The sequence below is a fragment of the Anolis sagrei genome, chromosome 2 (genome assembly GCF_037176765.1).
Source record: "Anolis sagrei isolate rAnoSag1 chromosome 2, rAnoSag1.mat, whole genome shotgun sequence".
NCBI lineage: Eukaryota > Metazoa > Chordata > Lepidosauria > Squamata > Dactyloidae > Anolis > Anolis sagrei.
The window spans coordinates 212,052,189-212,071,940 of record NC_090022.1 but is presented as its reverse complement, the minus strand read 5'-3'; the positions used below and the strand labels follow the sequence as shown (position 1 = coordinate 212,071,940).

Here is a 19,752-nt window from a genome sequence, read left to right as displayed (position 1 = left end):
TGAATGCCAGCAAGAAGTGTGCAGACATACTTTTTTTCTCCACATCAGGGAGAAAACGGAGGCTATTACTCATCCTCATTTGAAGGAATTTAATAGTTGAGTATTAAAGTTCCTGCTTCTAGAACATGCATAAACTTGGACATTAGTAGGTCTCTGGCATTTTGGAGTATAATTTATTTCATAGCACATACATAATGAACTCAGAGCAGATAGTTCAGGAGCTATAGTGGAGGAGTGCTGGATGTATGCAGTGTCAGAATAGAATAAACCCAGTAACCTATGGGTTAGTAAAAAAACATCCTGGGATTTTGTAAATTAGCTTGAGCTTTTCACATTTGTGGGTTATGAAGTCAGCGGGATACTGAGATAAAATTGTAGGTTTATAATTCATGGCTTCTTATTGTTCACTCTCTATGTGTATGTATGTGCTCAAGACACATAATTCATTTCCTCTGTTCAAACAGAACTACAATATGTGGAGCAAACAAAGCACTCATCTGGCAATGTCATTATGTTGGCTATATCAGAACACCACACTATGCAGTCAAAACAATCTGCAAAGCAGATTGAAGGAAGGCAAATGTGGTCCCTATCTTCAAGAAGGGGGAAAAAAGGATGAACCAAACAATTACCGTCTGGTCAGCCTCATGTCGATACCAGGCAAGATTCTGGAAAAGATTGTTAAGGAAGTGATCAGCAAACACTTAGAAACAAATGCAGTCATCGCTAATAATCAACACGGATTTATCAAAAACAAGTAATGTCAGACTAATCTGATCTCTTTTTTTCTGATAGTTACAAGCTGGGTAATGCAGGGAATGCCATGCATGTAGCGTATCTGGATTTCAGTAAGGCCTTTGACAAGGTCCCCCTTGGCCTTGTGGCAAACAAACTAGTCAAATGTGGGCTAGGCAAAACTATGGTTAGGTGGAACTGTAATTGGTTAAGTGAATGAACCCAAAGGGTGCTCACCAATGCTTAGAAGGCATGATTATCAAGTTTGCAGATGACACCAAATTTAGAGGAATAGGTAATACCCCAGAAGACAAGGAGCAGAATTCAAACCGACCTTAACAGATTAGAGAGATGGGCAAAAACTAACAAAATGAAGTTCAACAGAGAGAAATGCAAAATACTCCACTTAGGCAGAAAAAAATGAAATGCAAAGATACAGAATGGGGGAAACCTGGCTCAAGAGCAGTACTCAACTCAATGATTTATTATGGTCTATGACCAGCACAACATAGAATATGGCACAGGTGCCCAGGGAAAGGGAATACAGTTCCCAAATATGTCAGATATAAAAGCAGATTAAAAACATGTTATAATAAAACAGATTAAAAGACAGGTTACGCTTACAGTTTAATGAGCAGGTATGGGTCTAAGAGAGGGGGGTGGCTAATAGGAGATATCAAACCACTCAAGAGTAGAATGTGTGAAAAAGATTTTGGAGTCCTCGTGGACAACAAGTTAAACATGAGCCAACTATGTTGTGTGGTGGCAAAAAAAGCTGATGGGATTTTGTCCTGCATACCTAAGGGTATAGAGTCTAAATCAAATTTCCTTGCTGGCATCAACAGCAGATTTTTTTTTTACCATAACCTGGTTTTATATTTACATCATGCTTTTCTTTCAAGTAACTCATCCCTATTTTCCCCATTTTCATAAAACTCAGATGTGATAGGCTAAACCAAGAGATAGTTACTCATTCAGAGATAGCCAATGAAAACTGGGATGATTCAGGTCCATATCTTAAGCCGGGAACTCAAACCACAATATATACTCCTCCCTAACCATGGACTGATTCACAGAAAAGATCCCAACTATAAAATGAGTTTAGATTATGAACAAAAAATAAGGTGCTAGGTAGCTTGAGTTCAGCTTGATTTGTGTTTTGGATTGAACCTCAAGGATAGCCATGTGCAGATGTTCATCAATTGTATATCTGGCTGCCCTTGACCTTCCACCTCTGCCTCTTCACACTGAGCAGTCTGGTCGGCAGGGAGATCATAACCATGTATGGGTGAAGGCAGTTACAACTCTTCCTCTGGTCCCTCAGTTTGTTTCAGGAGATCCGTTATGTGGCAATGCAAACTACAAATGCAAGGGATCCTAATCCAATGTGGGCTGGCACACCACTTACTACATCAATCCAGATTTGATCGGTTCTGCTTCCTTTGGAGTTAAGCGGTGAAAACATTTATTAATTTATTTATTTACTGCATTTATATCCTGCTCTTCTCACCCTGAAGGGGACTCAGGTCGCCCTTATAGATAGCCAACAATTCAATGGTATAAGCTTATATATATATAATAAAATAAACAGTTACACTAAAACCAAAACATCAAATCAGCTCAATTTAAAAACAATTATTTGCTAACATAGCTGCTAGAAAAATTTCTAAACCATTGCTTAATTTTATACAGAGCTAGCAAATAAAATTATATATACACAAGGGCATACGAAGATGAAGTAATTTGGCCACATAGGAAAGCTTGGAGAAGGTAATGTTGCTGGGGGAAATTGAAGGAAAAAGGAAGAGGGGCCAACCAAGGACAAGATGGATGGATAGTATCCTTGAAGTGACTGGCTTGAAGTGACCTTGAAGGAACTGGGGGTGGCAACGGTCAACAGGGAACTCTGGCGTGGGCTGTTCCATGAGGTCACGAAGAGCTGGAAGTGACGCTACGAATAAATAACAATACAAAGATACACTGCCATATTTTTTTCTTCCTACCTGTACCAGGATATGTACAGTGGAGGTTCCTGGGCCTCCCATCAATATCAAAATCCATGGCCATTCAAGTCTCACTATATACAATAGTATCCCTTACATAAAATGACAAATTTGCTTTTTGGAATTTTCTTTTGGATAAATTACAACCTGTGGAAGAATGAATTTGTGGATATGTCATCTGCGACTACAGAAAGGTGACTTTATATATAATTTGCTCACTTTAGATAACATTATTTTTATCTAATGAGGTTGACTCTAACTCATGAAAATGTATTCCATAATAAATGTGTTAGACTTAAAGGTGCCATATTCTATTTGCTGTTTGCATTGCAGCAGACTCACAAGGCTGTCCTTCTCGAAATAAGAAAAATGAATAGGCAGTGGTTGAATTCTTTAAAATGGTGAAAATGGTGAATTTCTGCTCATAATTATGTAGAACTGCTTCCTTCCAAACACTGTTATCCTAGAGTTAGTTGCTTGCTTGGTACATTTTTTTGCTTTGACACGAGATTAGTTTCATGTATGCAGCCCCTCACATGGGTGGCCTTCTATAAGGAAAATGTTGGGCAGAGACCCCCATGAAATATGGAAAGTGTGAGCATCCCTTTGCATGTTTTGGCAAATTTCAGTCATACCAGGCCTTGTACTATTACTCCAGCCAGTGAATATTTGAATCAAACATAAGATCACAGCCTTTAGAAAAAAGAATATAAGGCTCTTAGCTTCCATATTCCTGTCTTTATGATAAATAAAGTTTTAAAATAGCTGCATGCTTTGCCATGGGTTTTTGTTATTATAACATTTGAGGGTTAGATCTGCTTTTCTGCTGACATTAATGTTGGGGGATGAATACTGAAGTATGGATAATGCCTCTCGTCACTTTTGAATGGCATATATTTAAACTAGGTATGTTCAACATATTTAGACTTTTTATCATCTTTGACAGTCAACCTATCCAATAAATAAATAGATGAATAAAATTATCATGAGCTATAAATCCTGCATGAAAATACCAAAGAGTTATTTTTGTCAGTTAATACCAATAGCAAAATGTTTTTTTTTATAGAAATGTTATATCAAACCAAATCAAGATGACACATACTTTAACGATTACAAAGAAGTCTTGTCTTACTTAGTCTTTTGCAAATTTCCATTTTTTGCTAGCAAATTCTCCAGTATTTTACAGATGAAAATTAGGATACATGTGGCCAACTGACATCAGAGAATGGTCTAGATTACAAACATTATTAATGAGGGAAAACACACAAACTTAGGGGAGGCTGCAGACATTTATTTCTGACTGAGATTACTGGGAAGTAGGCTTGTGAATTTCAGGTGAATCGCTGTCCGTTTCTGCTTGCCACATACCGGAAGCCTCCCATATCCATTTTTGCTTGCCTCCTGAGATTCAACTGTGCTACCGAATAGGGGAGGAGGACCTGTGATCGGCTGCCATATGGTCCCTTTTCGGATGGGAATCTGTGATAGTTGTGCCCTTGCCATTACAGATACTGGATCAAACAAAAAGAGCCAGATTAACTAAAGGGCTCAAGTCTACGGAAAGGACAGAATTGCATCCCGTCCTCTTCCCACCCCCCACCCCCCAACTTCTGAATTAACTGACTGTACTTTTTCCACTTTGAATTCATGCTGCCGCTGAAGTAAGTTGAAGGCAAAGTCAGGATCCACTTCAAGACACAAAACAATAACAACATAGAAGAAAGGAAGAGATGGAGAAAAATGGATAGGAATAAAATAAGGCAAGAAATTGTAGATTTTAAGATGATGGGGCACTGGCTGAAAGAAGAGATTTTTGTATTGTCGAAGGCTTTCATGGCCGGAATCACTGGGTTGTTGTAGGTTTTTTCAGGCTATATGGCCATGTTCTAGAGGTTGTTTTTTTTGTTTTTGTTTTTTTACAGAGGAAGCAGATACATATAAAATTGGGAGAAAGGACATACTGGGCTGGAGGGAGCCATACAAACTTTTGAATGCATGGATGCATAAATTGATAGATATGATGCAGAAAAATCGAGAGAGAAACAAGGAAAATGTACATAGATATGAATTCAGATGTGTGCACAGAAATTACTGGATGTTTTCCCTCTGAAATTCTGTGATTATCTGCATGTTAAATAGTTCCCACTTTGGTGGCTTCTGCATTTGGCTTGACCTCTGCTACATGACTACTGTGATTGAGCCATGCTGAAATGTGTGAGCCTACAGGTAGAAAGTACAGAAGATTTGTTCAACATCTGCATTATGATGGGGGCAGACAGAGCTATCATGCTTATTATCACATTTAATGGAAATGTCAGTGAAATTGCTAAAACAAGAACAAAAGTAATTCTGAGGAACGAGGAACAAAACATATTGGGAGGTGTCGTTGTTTTTAAAGAGGATTGTTAACGCGTTTTCATTAACTATTTATTATGTCTGTAAATAGGAATAGCCCTGACTATTGTTTTCCAGACAGCTGAAATAATTTTACTATTTGAAATGTGCCATTCCAGCACTGTATTAATTTGGAAACCCACAGTACAACTTTAAATATATCATTTTGAAATAGTGACTTGCTGTCTTGTGATTGTAAAGTGTAATTATGAACTGAATGAAAGTACAAACTTTGCAACAGAAAAAAAAACTGTTGAGAGCCCATGTATTATATGGATAGATGACTGTGACCTCCAAAGATCAATGGAATGAAAGAAATGTATGGAGGCAGATCTTAATTAGTAGAGAGTTGTAGGCATTTAAGATATCTGACATATGGCCAAATATAACAAGTTGATGCAAGATTTTTCAGTTACATAAACTGTTCATGAGCACAAAATTGTCTAACATTGTGTTTCCTTAGTAGTCAATTTAGATGTCTCTTTATTAGAACAGGTACCTGTCAGAAACCTTTAACACTGTGTAGAGCAATAAAACGACAGTATTAGAAGATTAAATAAAGGGTAGATATGTTATCTCAGTATAGATGTATTATATTATTTTGTGGAGACAGAAAGGAGCGTGTGGTTCCTAAAATGTAGCATGTAACAGTCTAGCCAGTGATGTTTTGTTTTGTTTTTTTTTTTGATAAGGCTTTGGCTAGAAGCCCACCAAAATATTGATGTGAAATCTGATCTTCTGAGACTGTTGATTTTTTTTAAAAAAAAATATTGCAATTTCAATGAGTCTAAAAGGTTTGGATGTTTCTACAACTCAGCTGTTGTAAATTCAGGAGCTGGAGGCAAAAACCAATTTTTCCAAAGCTGAAACCAAAGTTAATATATTATAAGATTTTACAAGCAACATCGTCTTCCTACAACATGATAGCCTGGTGCCTGTTCTTTCTCATCAGCCTTCCTTCTGTCTTAGATAGCCAACCATATACATTTCCAGTGTATTTTCAAATCTTTCAAACAATAAAATGGAGCTCTTAGTATTTGAGTTAGCTCTTGTACTGGGTATCACCATATGAAACACTGAATTTTGCTCCATTTGTGGGTTCTTTCAATCTTCTTAGCAGGATTTTCTCAGTGTGTTTACATCTTCAGAGCCTTGAGTTTCATGGAGAATACTTAAAATATTTTATGATTAATTGTAAGAATATCCTCCAGACAAAACTGGATCCCTTTACCTGTAGCAGTCTAATCCTTCAGTCACTTTGGAGGCACATGCAGCCTTCATACACTGTCACCTATGGAAGACACAGAAAGCACATTGTCTGCCAACCCCCGAAGTAAAGACTCATGAATAAAGACACAACAACCAAGTCAATGGGTTCAAATTGGGCAACTTTTATTTAACGTTACCTATTTAAGTGCTTAACCTAACTCAAAGGGGTGTCGGGAACTGGTATAACAAACCCAGGTAGAATCACTACCCAATCTTAAGACAACAATTTTCGGGCGAAGCACCTGGGTTTCCTGGTAATAACCCCGGACCACCAAGCAAGGGAAATGAGTGAGGAGTCTCTTCTAAAGATCTTGCAGCCTGACTCCTCTCATTTCATGGCCATTTGACTTCACTTAACCTTTTAACTAAACAGTAGGTGAGTGTTTAACTTAATGGCCTATCACCCCTTAAGGGGGTGCCTTAGGTGCACACCGACTAAAGGATTTCCCTAACTATTCTACGCCACGGATTGGGGGCAAATGTGTATTTCGCCCCCATCCCCCACCAATTCCTCCAACACCCCCTGGATACCTTGCTGTAAATCTGCTAAAAACTGTTGGTTGCCCAATTCGGAAAGGTGCACTCCGTCCACTCGATACAATCTCTCATTCTCTTGAGTGATGGCTACATGCTCAATGTAATAGCCTCTCTGACGAATCATAACCATTCGCATGGCCCTGTTTACTCTCTTTCTGGCTCTCTCAAGCCTCCGCACGTCGCCTCCTCCCAACCACCTGCGACGTGGAATAATGGCCGACCATGCAATGTGCACACGGGGCCATGCCCACCAAATCTTTTGGATATCTGCACGTGCTTGTAGGAAGAGTGCTTTCCCCGTCAACAAGCCCAAGTCGTTACCACCGAGGTGGATAACTAAAACATCAGGAGGTGGTCCGCTCCTGGCACAAGGGGCACAAACCGTACAAACGCAGGCCTCTCACGCCTCTCCATTCGACCGTCGTGATGGAAGCGAGACCCAAATGCTGGCCATAGGTAGTCTTAAGGGCCTCTCTTTCCGCCCAGAAGACAACACTGTGTCCGCACACCAGGACCCTTCTCCTATGCGCCAGCCCTTTTACTCCATCAACCCGGTATAACCTTTTGTCGTCTCGTGTGATGCCTGGGTGCTCTATGTAATGACCCCTTTGTCGGATCATGAACCTTCGCATGGCCATATTCACATGTTTCCTGGCTCTCTCTAGCCTCCGCACATCACCTCCTCTCAACCACCTGCGACGTGGTATAATGGCCAACCAAGTGATGCGGACACGGGGCCATGCCCGCCAAATCTTCCGCATATCAGCACGCGCCTGTAAAAAGAGCGCCTTTGCCATTAACAGGCCCAAATCGTTACCACCGAGGTGGATCACTAACACATCAGGAGGTCGCAAGCTCCTGGAATCAAACAACAAGGGGGGACACAAACCGTCCCAACACAGGCCTCTTTCGCAACGCAGGCCTCTTACGCCTCTCCATTCGACAGTTGCGATGGACGCGAGACCCAAATGCTGGCCATAGGCAGTCTTGTGGGCTTCTCTTCCCGCCCAGAAGACAAAACTGTGTCCGCACACCAGGACCCTCTATCTATGTGCCAGCCCAACGTGACCAATGATAACAATAACTATAATGAAACTGGACGTACGTAACTCTTAAACGCGCTGGACCTCCATCTGCCTAAGGCCTTAATTTTTTCCTCTTCATATCCCATTGCTGATGCTGATGAGGCCGCGCCAAATATTTTATGATTAATTGTAAGAATATCCTCCAGACAAAACTGGATCCCTTTACCTGTAGCAGTCTAATCCTTCAGTCACTTTGGAGGCACATGCAGCCTTCATAAACTGTCACCTATGGAAGACACAGAAAGCACAGAAGGCCAGCCCAAATAACAATAACAAAAACAAAACAGTAGCGTGTGGCTTATTTCTTTCATAATCTTACCTGCACAGAGGCAGGGATGGTCTATCCATTAGGCAAGGTGAAAAGACCAGATACCATAGGGAAGTAGAAATGGTATTTCAACTGGGTTGTTGTAAGTTTTTCGGGCTGTATGGCCATGTTCTAGAAGCATTTTAAACTCTTCTCATGGGGTTCTCTTACTTTTTTTGCACTCTTGGAAAAGGAGTGTGGAGAGCAGCCATTTTCATCAGCCTACCCTGCATCTACACTGTAGAATGAATACAGTTTGATGTCATTTTAACTTCCATGGCTCAATGCTACATAATCATGGGACTTGTAGTTTTACAAGGTCTGCTCAGTCAAAGAGTTCTGGTGCCACACTCTTTGGCAGAGAAGACTATGTAAAAGTACAACTCCCATGTTTCCATAAATGTAGCCACGGAGTACTAAGGAAACAGTGCTATCGTATCCTCCACTTCTGACAATCTAGTGCAGAGTTATGTTTTCAGTCTGTTATTGCACAATCACAGATGTCACCTATTTCCCAGTACGTAGGTCAGTGGATTTCTCAGAATAGGCAAGGAATGGAAGAAATCAAGCCCAACTGTCTAACTATTTCATTGGCCTTCCTCTCATTTCTTTTTTATGGTAGAAGAAAGTGCAGAACACATTTCTACGGTAATCAAGGAACTCTTTTAGCTAAGGTACAACAATCACTTGCTGGCATTTATGTGTGTATATGTGCCTTCAGGTAGCTTGTCAACTTATGATCATGACATTCATAGTTTCTTTAGGCAAGGAATACTCAGGCCCCATCTATACTGCTATACAATCCATATTACCTGCTTTGAACTGGATTATATGGCAGTGTAGACTCATATAATCCAGATCAAAGCAGATAATATGAATTCAGAAACCGAATTATATTGCTGTGTAGAAAGGGCCTCGGAGATGGTTTTGCCAGTTCCTTCCTGTGAAATATAACCTGCGGCATTTGGTATTCATTTGTGATCACCCATCCAAGTACTAACCAGAACTGACCCTGCTTAGTTTCTAAGATTAGATATGATCTGGTGTCCTTTAGGATATTTACCCCTGCTATTTATAATACATCAGACTATGAAACATTGCAATCTCATTCCTTAATGTTATTCAGTTTCCATCACTTATAATCTTTCCTCAGCATACTTTCTGTTTATAAATATGATCAATTTGCATAATTATTGAAAATATTTATGTTTATCACTGTGTCATTGTTTCAATTTTTATCCAAGATTGTTATCTTTGAATGAGATTTCCTTTGCCTCAACGGTGATGAATTATGGGAGATTAATTGAAAGGCTGCAGTAGCTCAACAGGAGCTAGTTTGGATCGATGTCAGCTTCTCTGTAATTCAGAAAAATGTATAATCCTGGTGGGTCACTCCCAAAGAATATTTCTGCCAATTGTTACATTAAGTGTTGAAGTCAGCTCTCCTATCTTTCTCTTAAACTAAATAAAGGGAAATGATAAATTAATAATGCACGTAGTGATGAAAGCTGGCATCCTCGCATTATACAGTTGTAAATAGCTCAACCCAAGAGAGAGAGATGACTTACCATTTGTCTTATAAACCGTGATAAATTTCATTTGGCACCTTGTTTCAAAGGATTTATGCATTTAATTCTCTAAGGAGGGGAGGAGGTATTTGCCAAACAATGAAACAATTTTGCTTTGAGCTTTGGCATAGACCTGATTCCGCAGAATGCTTTTTTATCAGAGCGAGTTATGTTGGTTTGTAATGAAACATTTGTTTTTCTATGTAATTTTCCATGTTATAATTATACCTTTAAGATGCTGCTGGGTTGACATTGCCAGAGAAATTTGGTAGTTTCCCCCAAGTTGTCTTATATAGATGACTGGCAATCCCCCCCCCCCCCCCCCCATGTGCCAGGATCTGGTGCCATTTTTGTCATGATTACCAACTCACCGGGGTAACAGCAGGCAATGGCTTAAGGACTGGGTGACCCCATGAACCACAACTTTGAGTAGCAGTGTTCTAGGTCACTGCTTCTTAAATTGTGGGTCCTTTGCTCAGCGTTGGGGCTTTGAAAAATTTTGCAACAGTAAAGGTTTTCTGAACATCATGTAGTGGGTGCTCAAGACATTTATACAAATCTGTTATGCAGCGTTTACAGTGGACTCTGCAGAGGATGCTTCAGCTGTAATTCATAAAAAGGAAAATCAGTCTGTTTAGCAAGCTATGCAAATGCTGATTAGTTATCAATGAATGTCTGATTTAAAAACGTTTTTTATACTACACTTGATCTTAGCCAAAAGGCAGAGAATGTATAAATTTCTCGGGCCAAAAGGGATTACCGGTGGAAAAAATTAAGAAGCCCTGATCTTTTATTGATAAACATGTCTGACCCTATAAAAATCTTCAACTGATATGAAGAATACCATTTGAGACATACTTTTCATGATTATTTTGATTGCTGTTTTCTGCATAATGTTTTATTTTGCTGTCTTTAAAAAAATGTTTTGCATTTTTATCCTTGTTTCTTGTTGATTTACTGGTTGTGACCTTACCCCCTGATCTTTAGATATAAGGCATTTTGTTAAGACAACTTGTTGAAAAGTGATCAACTGCTATTTTTTCAAGTTAAAAATTGATTTGTATAAAAATTGAATATTTTTTATTTGTATTTGTATGTTGTGGTTTGCAAAGCTGGCCTATGTCTGTACTGACAAGGAGTTGAGTTAGATGGCCCCTTGGTATACCTTCCAACTCTGGGAGGTTTTGATTTTACATTACAGGGCTGGTGTTAAAGGGCAATACCTTGATAATATAGGATGAGCATCTCTTCTAGGAGTTCTGAAATCTAAAATACTCCAAAATTAAAAATTGTCCACATGTGTGCCTAAAATAGTGACACCTTTGCTTTCTGATTGTTCAGCATAAACAAACTTTGTTCCATGCACATTTTTTTAGAATATTGTACAATGTTAACTTGAAACTATGTATATAGAAAACATAAATGCATTTTGAGTTTAAATTTTTGTCCCAATTCCAAGATATCTCATTTTGTACATACTGTATATGCAAATGCAGATATTCCAACATATTAAAAAATCCAAAATTAAAAAGATTCCTGCTCCCGGGGATAAGGGATACTCAGACCATATTGTTAAACATGGTATATTTAAGCACTAACAAAGGTTGCTCAAAATTGGCATTCAGATAAATATCAAGTTCCAGCAAATGAGGAATACACTCACACAATTTTCAAAGGAGCACTTTCACCTTGAGATTTTCTCCTTCTTGCTCTGCGGATCAAAGGAGAGGCACTAAGATCTAGGAATTACTACATGCCATAGGATAACTGACTATTGCACTCAACTAATGGTTGTATGAATAGGTTGTCTTTGCTCAAATTACAAATAGTTGTTATACACTGTAGTTTGCAAGCAGACCCATAACAGTGCTATTTGCTTTTAAATAAAAATTGGTAGAATTACACTACTAACGGGTTAAGGTTTTACACATTTATCTTTGACTTGTTCCTCCATTCAGGGTGTCCTGGGGATTGTAACGCTGTGAGGGCAACTGAGAGAGTGATTGAGACCAAATTCACACAATTATTTTGTGAAAGCAGCCACAACATTTTAACCACTATAAAGATATGTCCACCAAGTCAGAGTTGCTAGTTTATTGCACCAACATATATTGGTAAAGTATTATTTTGCCCTTGGGGTAACAATTCTCATCTCGATCTGTTTTGGCATTTCTCTACCTCCTGGGCATTCCTGCTTGTCTTAATAATGGCAACTTGAATACTCTTCATAAATGCAGCACTAAGAAGGCATTCACAAATCTTTCACGTATATAAAAAGACAATGTGTGTTTTAAGTCATTATTTTTAAGCATTCCAACTCTACCTGCCTTTTAGTCACATTACTAGCCCCACTGGTATTTCCTAATTTTGAGATCTGCAGTAAAGAAAAAAAAAGTTTATAAGGAAGCTTGATTCCATCTCCCTGCCCTGCTAGCCCCTGCCTTAAACACTTCTCTGGCGCACAGAATAAATATTTCAGCTTTTTGAAATGGTACCTTGGTCCCTAGTGTGAAATAAAAATTAAGTAAACAAATTACTTCTGATCTTGGCCCAAATGTATTTTAAACAGAATGCTTGCCTACAAAGGTAAAGGGTTATCCCATTGTTTTTGAGTGGCTTTTTAATAGTCTGCATTTACATTTTTCACGTACATTTGATGAGCCTTGAATACTTTCTCTTCTTTCTGGGTGGCCTCTTTGCCACAAGCCACAGGACCAAATGTACACCTATCCTTTGTTTCTCCAAGACTACATTGCAAAATATTATTCAGTTGTATCTTTCCAATCTGGCTGTGAAAAGCCCTGAGCAAATGTTTAACCTATCCAAATCTCTTATCCATACACCCTATGGAAAAAAAACATACCCAAATTTCTTTGATCTAGATTTTTTTTAATTTGCTATTTTTGCATGCCATTTTCTTTAAGCCTTCAAGGGATGTATTTTGTCAGCAGATACTTCCCCACAAAAGCAGTGATACTCAGAAGTGGGGGAGACAGTTCATTAAAATGCTTTTTCTTAAGCTTCTTGGTGCTGTTCTTATACAATAATTGACTGGACTGAGCAACATGGTAATACATGGAGCTATATAGATTCTGATTAGCCTGGCAGCTGCTGGAACGACTGGAATTGATTTCAGTAGGGTTAAGGATATGTGCCAGTAATTTTCTTTTTGAGCTGTGTTGTCATAACTTGCCCCCTGGAATTGGACAATTCAGGAGAAGAGAATGCAAATTGCCAGGAATCTTCAGCCCCTGAGAATGGTGGTCTCTCTGAGGAGCCAGGGTGGGGTTGAGGCAGAGGGGAGACCTGTTCCCCAGCAGGAAGCTACAGATGCTGAAGACCTATTACCATAATTTATCAAGTGAGGAAGAACAAAGGAGAACCTGTGCTGCTCCTAGTAGGAGACACTTAGGGACCTGGTGACTGGAGACTTCTGCCTATAAATCTTTCAGCCATTCCCTGGTAACTTTGTTGCCTTTAGCTCTTTTTCTTGAGGACTAGAAGTACTCTTGAACTGACAGCTTTAATTCTTGCTGTCTTCATTTTCAGAAATACTGACTTGCTAAACAACTTCTGGATTGCCCTCTTGCTTCTCTCTTCATTCTGCTTGATACCCCATGACTGACCTCGATTTACTACTAAACAACTCTTTTATTCTAACTTCATGGACATGGAGCACCTATTCTCATGTCAAGGATAAGCCAGGAAGGCTTGGCTTATTGAAACCAGTGTCATCTTCTACTGGGCCTAGAGTATGATCTCCATGTACTTTATTACAGATTTTCCCGTATCACTTGGTTACATTGCCATTCTGGTAGTGGTGGATTTGTTTGTTAAAATGTCACCCTTTATTCCTTGTTCTGATGTGCTCTTCACCATAAAAACTACTCATTTGTTCATGCAGCATATCTTCATGATCTTCCTGTGGGGATCATATGTGATCAAGGATCTCACCATACACTCCAAGTTTGCAGAATCTGCCTCAACAGCTCTTGTCAGCCCATCAACTACAATAAGATGGCCAGATTACTAGCAACAAAGTTGGGTGTGGCTGTTGCCACTGGCAGTTTGCATCAACTCAGTAAGCCCCCTTTTTTTGTCAACTTTGGTTTCCACTCACACATGTTTCCAGCTATATCTCCCATAATCTTTAGGACCTACAGCATAGCCAGGGTTCCAGGAGTTACAAGTCACCCAGTCACTTCTGAGTGAGTAACTGGATTTGGCCAAGCACAAGTTCAAGTACTTTCAAGGTACCTGTCCCTGAGAGCTTTACTTCCCTCAGACTTCCCTCTTGATGACTAGCAGCGTGGCAAGCTGAAATTTTCAACCGTGTTTTACTTTTTGCTGACTTTGCTTATCTGGAGTACTGACTTGTTGAACAACTCATGTACCAGCTGACAACCATCCTCTTGCTTCTCTCTTCACCCTTGTGGGTGACCTCAACTGAGTTAACTACTTAAAAGCTTTTGTATTCTACCTACCTGGTTCCTGGGGCACTTGTTGACTGAATCATACAATATGTGGGATGAGAAACACTCTGCCACTAACCCCTCTGACAAGAGAGCTAAGTGTTACTGTATTAAATTTGCATAAATGTATGCCATAATGGTTAACAACCATCCTCAACAATACCAGCCACCATAAGTCTGATTTCTATATCTGTTAACTGCTGGATATAATATATAGTAATTTATGGTACAGAACGGATATGAGAAAGGTATTTTCTTTTGAGTGCCTCCTGATGAGAAACTGGCATGACAGAATTGGTATATCAAATTATATCCCTGTTTCTTAAACAATTCTCAGTTGGGTTAGAAGAGAATATTAGTCTAACGTGTTGGGAAATAGAATACCTACAAGAGTTTTAAAGAGGTAGATTATATTGTCCAATTTTGCTGAGTACAAAGTTATGCTAATGTACAGCACTGACCTGGAGTTTGTCTACATTTGTGGCTTACCTTTCTCATTATTGTTTATGGAGTTAATTTGCAAGAGGCCTATCAGTTTTACATCTCATTAACTTAAGTCTTTCTCTTATTTCTTCCACTGTTTTACTTTTTCCCATTTTATACCTTTTGTAATATAAAAGTAAAACTATAATATTTTCAGTGCAAAAGTATACAATACAGTTAGTACTGGTACAAGTCGGATAAGCAGGTTGGTCTCCTCTCTCTCAGATCTGACTATCTGAAGAAAAATGAGCGGTTGTACAGACATTAATGAAATAGTCCGTCACAGAACTATCTCCATTACTTGTTATCCTTATAATTCAAAAACACTTATTCCCCTGTACAATTAACTTTTTCCTGAGGGTAGCAGGTTCTATAGCTAAGGGTGCATCTACACTGTAGAATTAATGCAGGGAATCATGAAAGCTGTGCAACAGCAAACTATAGCTCTCAGGATTCCATAGCCACAATAGTTACAGTGATATCAAACTGCAATAATTCTACAATGTAGGTCACCCTGAGTCAAACCCAGGTTTGTTTTGTGGGTAGGCCAGCTTTATTCTTAAGAACAGAAAGTATATAACTGTTCTTATGATATATCCTAAAGATCGTGTTTGATGGGAAGGCTGTCATATTTTAATTCTAAAGTGACCCCTTCCCTCTAAGCATAGTTAACTATGAGATTATTTGATCCTCATATCAGTGAATATTAAAGATATAGCCAATTGAATTTTAGTTTAATTCAGATTAAAGGGATATAAGTTTATGTATTCCATAAGAGATCAATTATAAGCTTTATGAGTATCTTTCAGTGCTTTTTGAGTATATTTGATCAGGCTTATGTAATCCTGGTTAAAGAATGACTCATATTAACTACAGATCCGTATCCCACAATATATTCATATAATACTTAGTTCTGCATTTTCATAAAGTAGGATATAAAAAACTACCAAAGTATGATAACCTTCGAGTGAAACATATGTTGCAGCTGCTTCAGAGCACCCTTCATCATGCAATTGCCTCTCATACTTCAATTGTCATGTCTACTTTTTATTCTCTCTCACTTTCTCTTTCTCACTCTGTCCTTTTCTTCCTTCTTTTTATCGTGGCACCATTCATAATGGAAAACATGCCTTTATTGTAGTCAATTGAAAGTTGTACTTAACTTTAACTAAAATTTCTACCTGTTTTCATTGACATTTCACAGAACGAAAGTGTCATTCTTTGCTGTCAAGTTGGCTTTGACTTATATGAATGAAAATTCTCCAGGAGTTTCAGTCACCAACAGCCCTGATCTTGTTTTCTAAACTCTAGACTGTAATTTCCTTTATTAAATCAATCTATCAGTAACATGGTCTTCTTACTTTCCAACTGTCTCCCACTTTACCAAGAAATTTACCATTTTCCAATGAGTCATGTCTTCTCACCATATGGCCAAAGTATGACAGCTTCAGTTTAGTAATCTGGACTTCTAGTGAGAGTTTTGGCTTGATTTGGTTTCTGACGGATTTGTTTGTTAAATCTTTTTGGAAGTCCATGGCACCTGCAGAATTCTCCTTCAGCGCCACATTTCAAATGAGCTGTTCCTCTTGTCAGTTTTTTTTTTTTTGCATTATCCTGCTTTCATAGCCATACATAAACATCAGAAATATCATGGCATGGACAAACCTAACTCTGGTATTTAATTATATGTCTTTTTGTTGGTCTCCTTCATAACAACCTTTCAAATTCTTCTTCTGATTTCTTAATAACTATCTCAATTTCGATCTGTCGATAAGCCAATATATAAAATATGGAATTATTTTAATGTTTTTGTCATCCAGTATTGTGTTATGTACATTGTCTATGGTTAATATTTTTCTTTTCTTAATATTGAACTGTAGTCATTCTGTTTTCCATATTTTGTCCTCACAGTGACCTCTTCTCCTGAATAGGGGTTACATATGAGGATAATCAATTTTTGTGGCTTTCCCCATTTGAGATCTGACTTATATTAAGGATTACTCATCAAAGGCAATTATATAGTCATCACATGCTATAATTGCTAGTTGCTTCTTAGAAGGGACTTTCAGAGGTTCTTTATGTATGGAGGGGGAGGACCCAGAGATGGTTTGTTTCATGGGGTATAAGTCAGCAGACCTGTCTGCTGTCTAATTTTCATCACCATTCAAACTATTTTAAGACTATAAAAGTGGAATTGTTCCTAAGTGCCCTGAGTCCATATTAGGAACAGAGAAAGGTGAAACACAAATTTCATTCTAAGCACCTCATCACATGGATGAGGTCCAGCACCATGATTTGCCATCCCCCACAGCGAATCATGATGGCAGTAGAATGACAGTGGGGCAATCCCAGTGCCCTAGCTGACAGCTGATGCTTCCACATCCTATGTGGAGAAGTGTCACTGCTGCTTCAAAGCCCCGTTGTTCCTTATGGAACACAGGGTGGCCTCTGTGTTGGCAGCATCAGCATCCCATCATGCTGCTGAGCCAGTTCACCCATGGAGCCCCACCAAAACCCACTGTATGTCATTTGATGGGCAGTGTGAGGCTCCATGGGTGAACCGGGACAGAAGCATCCTAGGACACTTCAATTTCCCCATGTGATGAGGCTGATATATCTCAAGGAGGGCAATCAAACTCAACCATGAAATATAACTTAAGTAGACTACATATATTGCCTGTTGTGGCAAGATATTGCTGCAGTTCCTTCAATTAGTTTATAACTTGCTAACATTGTTCTTACTTCACTTGATGGCAGAAGTGCCTCATGGAGAGGGGGGTGCTTCATTGGGTGGACATGCCGGGCTTCTCTGGGTGCTTCATTGCTTTGAGGCACAGGATGTGGTGGAGGGGCACCAGTGCTAGGCTATTGGGCCTGGGCCCCCGCAGGAGAGGTGCCCTCTGGCTGGACAGTAAGGTACATAAATTCTTGGGCACCAGCTCTGTCTTTTGTACCAAGGAAGATGAACCATCCAACAGTGTGGATGCAAAGACTTTACCAAACCAGGAGAAGAAGATGGCAGCAACTGCAAAGAACTTGCTAAAAAATCATTAGTGAAATGAAAGTAGAAATAAGTTCAAAGAAAAAGTTCCAGATGCTGAAAGCTGAGAAGACTGAGACCCAAGTGAAAGATCTGTCAAGGAGTATGGAGAGTGCAAGTAGCATGTTCCAGAAAGCAACAGAAGAGAAAGCAAAAAGCAAGGAGCTCAATCCAGAGCTGGTAGCTGCAGCCTCTGCAGTTGCATCTTCACTGCCTTTTGATAGAAAAAAGACAGTTTTGGAATTGGTTCAGCTGCTGAAGAATCACAAGGACATCACTGACGCACACAAAAATGGAAACACCATTGAAAAAGCAACATTGTTACAAATATGAAGACTGGGGAAAAGCCATCAACACAGGATGCTTTTAGGACTTCCAATCAAATTCAGCTTGACGATGATGGGAGAGGTTATACAGGTGATAAAAGTCTTCTTCATGATTACAGTAAATTCAGAAGAAGAGGGATATATTCTGGAAAAAGATTTAACATCTTCCCTCCTGCTACAGAAACAGAGGGAGCCCTGGAAAAAAGTGTTGACACCAACACTTTGTTATTTGGAACTTGCCAAAGAAATCAAAGCAATTACTCAGCAACCCCCTCTGAATGCTTTTGAGGAGATGATATAGTGGACAAAAGAGGAGAAACTTTGGGTGTTCCCAATTAACAATGGAGCTGGGCTTGAAGATGATGCTGAATTTCATGAGCATATATTTATAGATAAGGACCAATCTGCCACTTTATGGAGCTTGTGACTTTCCAAAAATCCATACCTAAGTGTTAAAGAAAAGGTAGAACACATTAAATAGTTGAGATTACTTTAAGGGAAAGGAAGAGTTGCTTAAGGAAACTGAAGCACACTTTAATAGAATATATTTAATAGCTACAGTGCAATTCAAGGTATGGATCAAGTTAATGTGACTTTATCTGAAGTAAATGTAAACACAATTGTTTCCTTAAGTTAATTTTCATCATCAAAGGAATTTTTCAGTGATATCTCAATACAACATTCATTCCTGTGCATTTTCCTACTGATGCTAAAAAGTAATATGAAGGATTTCAGAACTTAGCAGTATGCACAGGGGAAATAAGCATTATAGAGGGCGAAGGGGTTTAAAGAGAAGAGTTAGTTCTTTTACACACAGTTTCCTGGATTTTCTGTGTATCAACAATATAAGAAAGTTCAGAGGGGTAAAGAAAGCACCCAACCTTTACTATAAGTTTGAGAATCTGTAAGAGATGTAAAATTGGCCAGACTCCAGTAAAGAAAATAAACCATAAGGATGAAGTTCCTTATAAACAAGAGCAATATGATGTCTCTTTGGCCATTTAAAGCTTTTTAAATATTGTTTTAAGAGTAATTGTTCAACTAAATTTCTTCCGGCTATGGAACTGAAAATGATAGCAATTAGGATACCTCTTCCTTTTATATTTATTCTAAAATCTTCATCTCTGCAGTTTGTTATATTACGTTCACATTATTAGCTGCAAGAAATAATTCCCAATCTCTTTCCCTTCAACAGCCATTGTGTGACAAGTCACAGGTACTCTTTGCACACAACTCAACAAAATGTGGATAAAGTCTACTCTGGTGAGCAATGTCTTTCCAAGAGTATTAGAGCTCAAGTGGAAATCTATCCCACCTTTCTCAAGCCCAAAGGTGTTTACCTTTGAAGTGGGACTGAACCTTAAATATATGCTTATTCATTCCTTTTCAGCATAGTTAAGCTCATATTTGTATTATTTCATAGCCCTCTGCCAGTTTCCAGACACACATATTCATGTCAGGCTATGGATAGTCAACTTCTGTTGCTATATCGTTAAAATGATCTGCCACACTTGGTTATTACTTGCCCTCAAG

At 38.9% G+C, this 19,752-nt stretch overlaps 1 protein-coding gene and 2 pseudogenes across 1 annotated transcript in view; 2 read left to right on the top strand and 1 right to left on the bottom strand.

The window, feature by feature from the left end:
- Positions 1-19,752, top strand: part of ADAMTSL1 (ADAMTS like 1) — a 650,838-nt gene that overhangs the window by 194,893 nt on the left and 436,193 nt on the right. The window lies entirely within an intron of this gene.
- Positions 10,488-10,632, bottom strand: LOC132769518 (U2 spliceosomal RNA; annotated as a pseudogene).
- Positions 17,650-19,752, top strand: part of LOC132767199 (small ribosomal subunit protein mS31 pseudogene) — a 104,426-nt pseudogene continuing 102,323 nt past the window's right edge.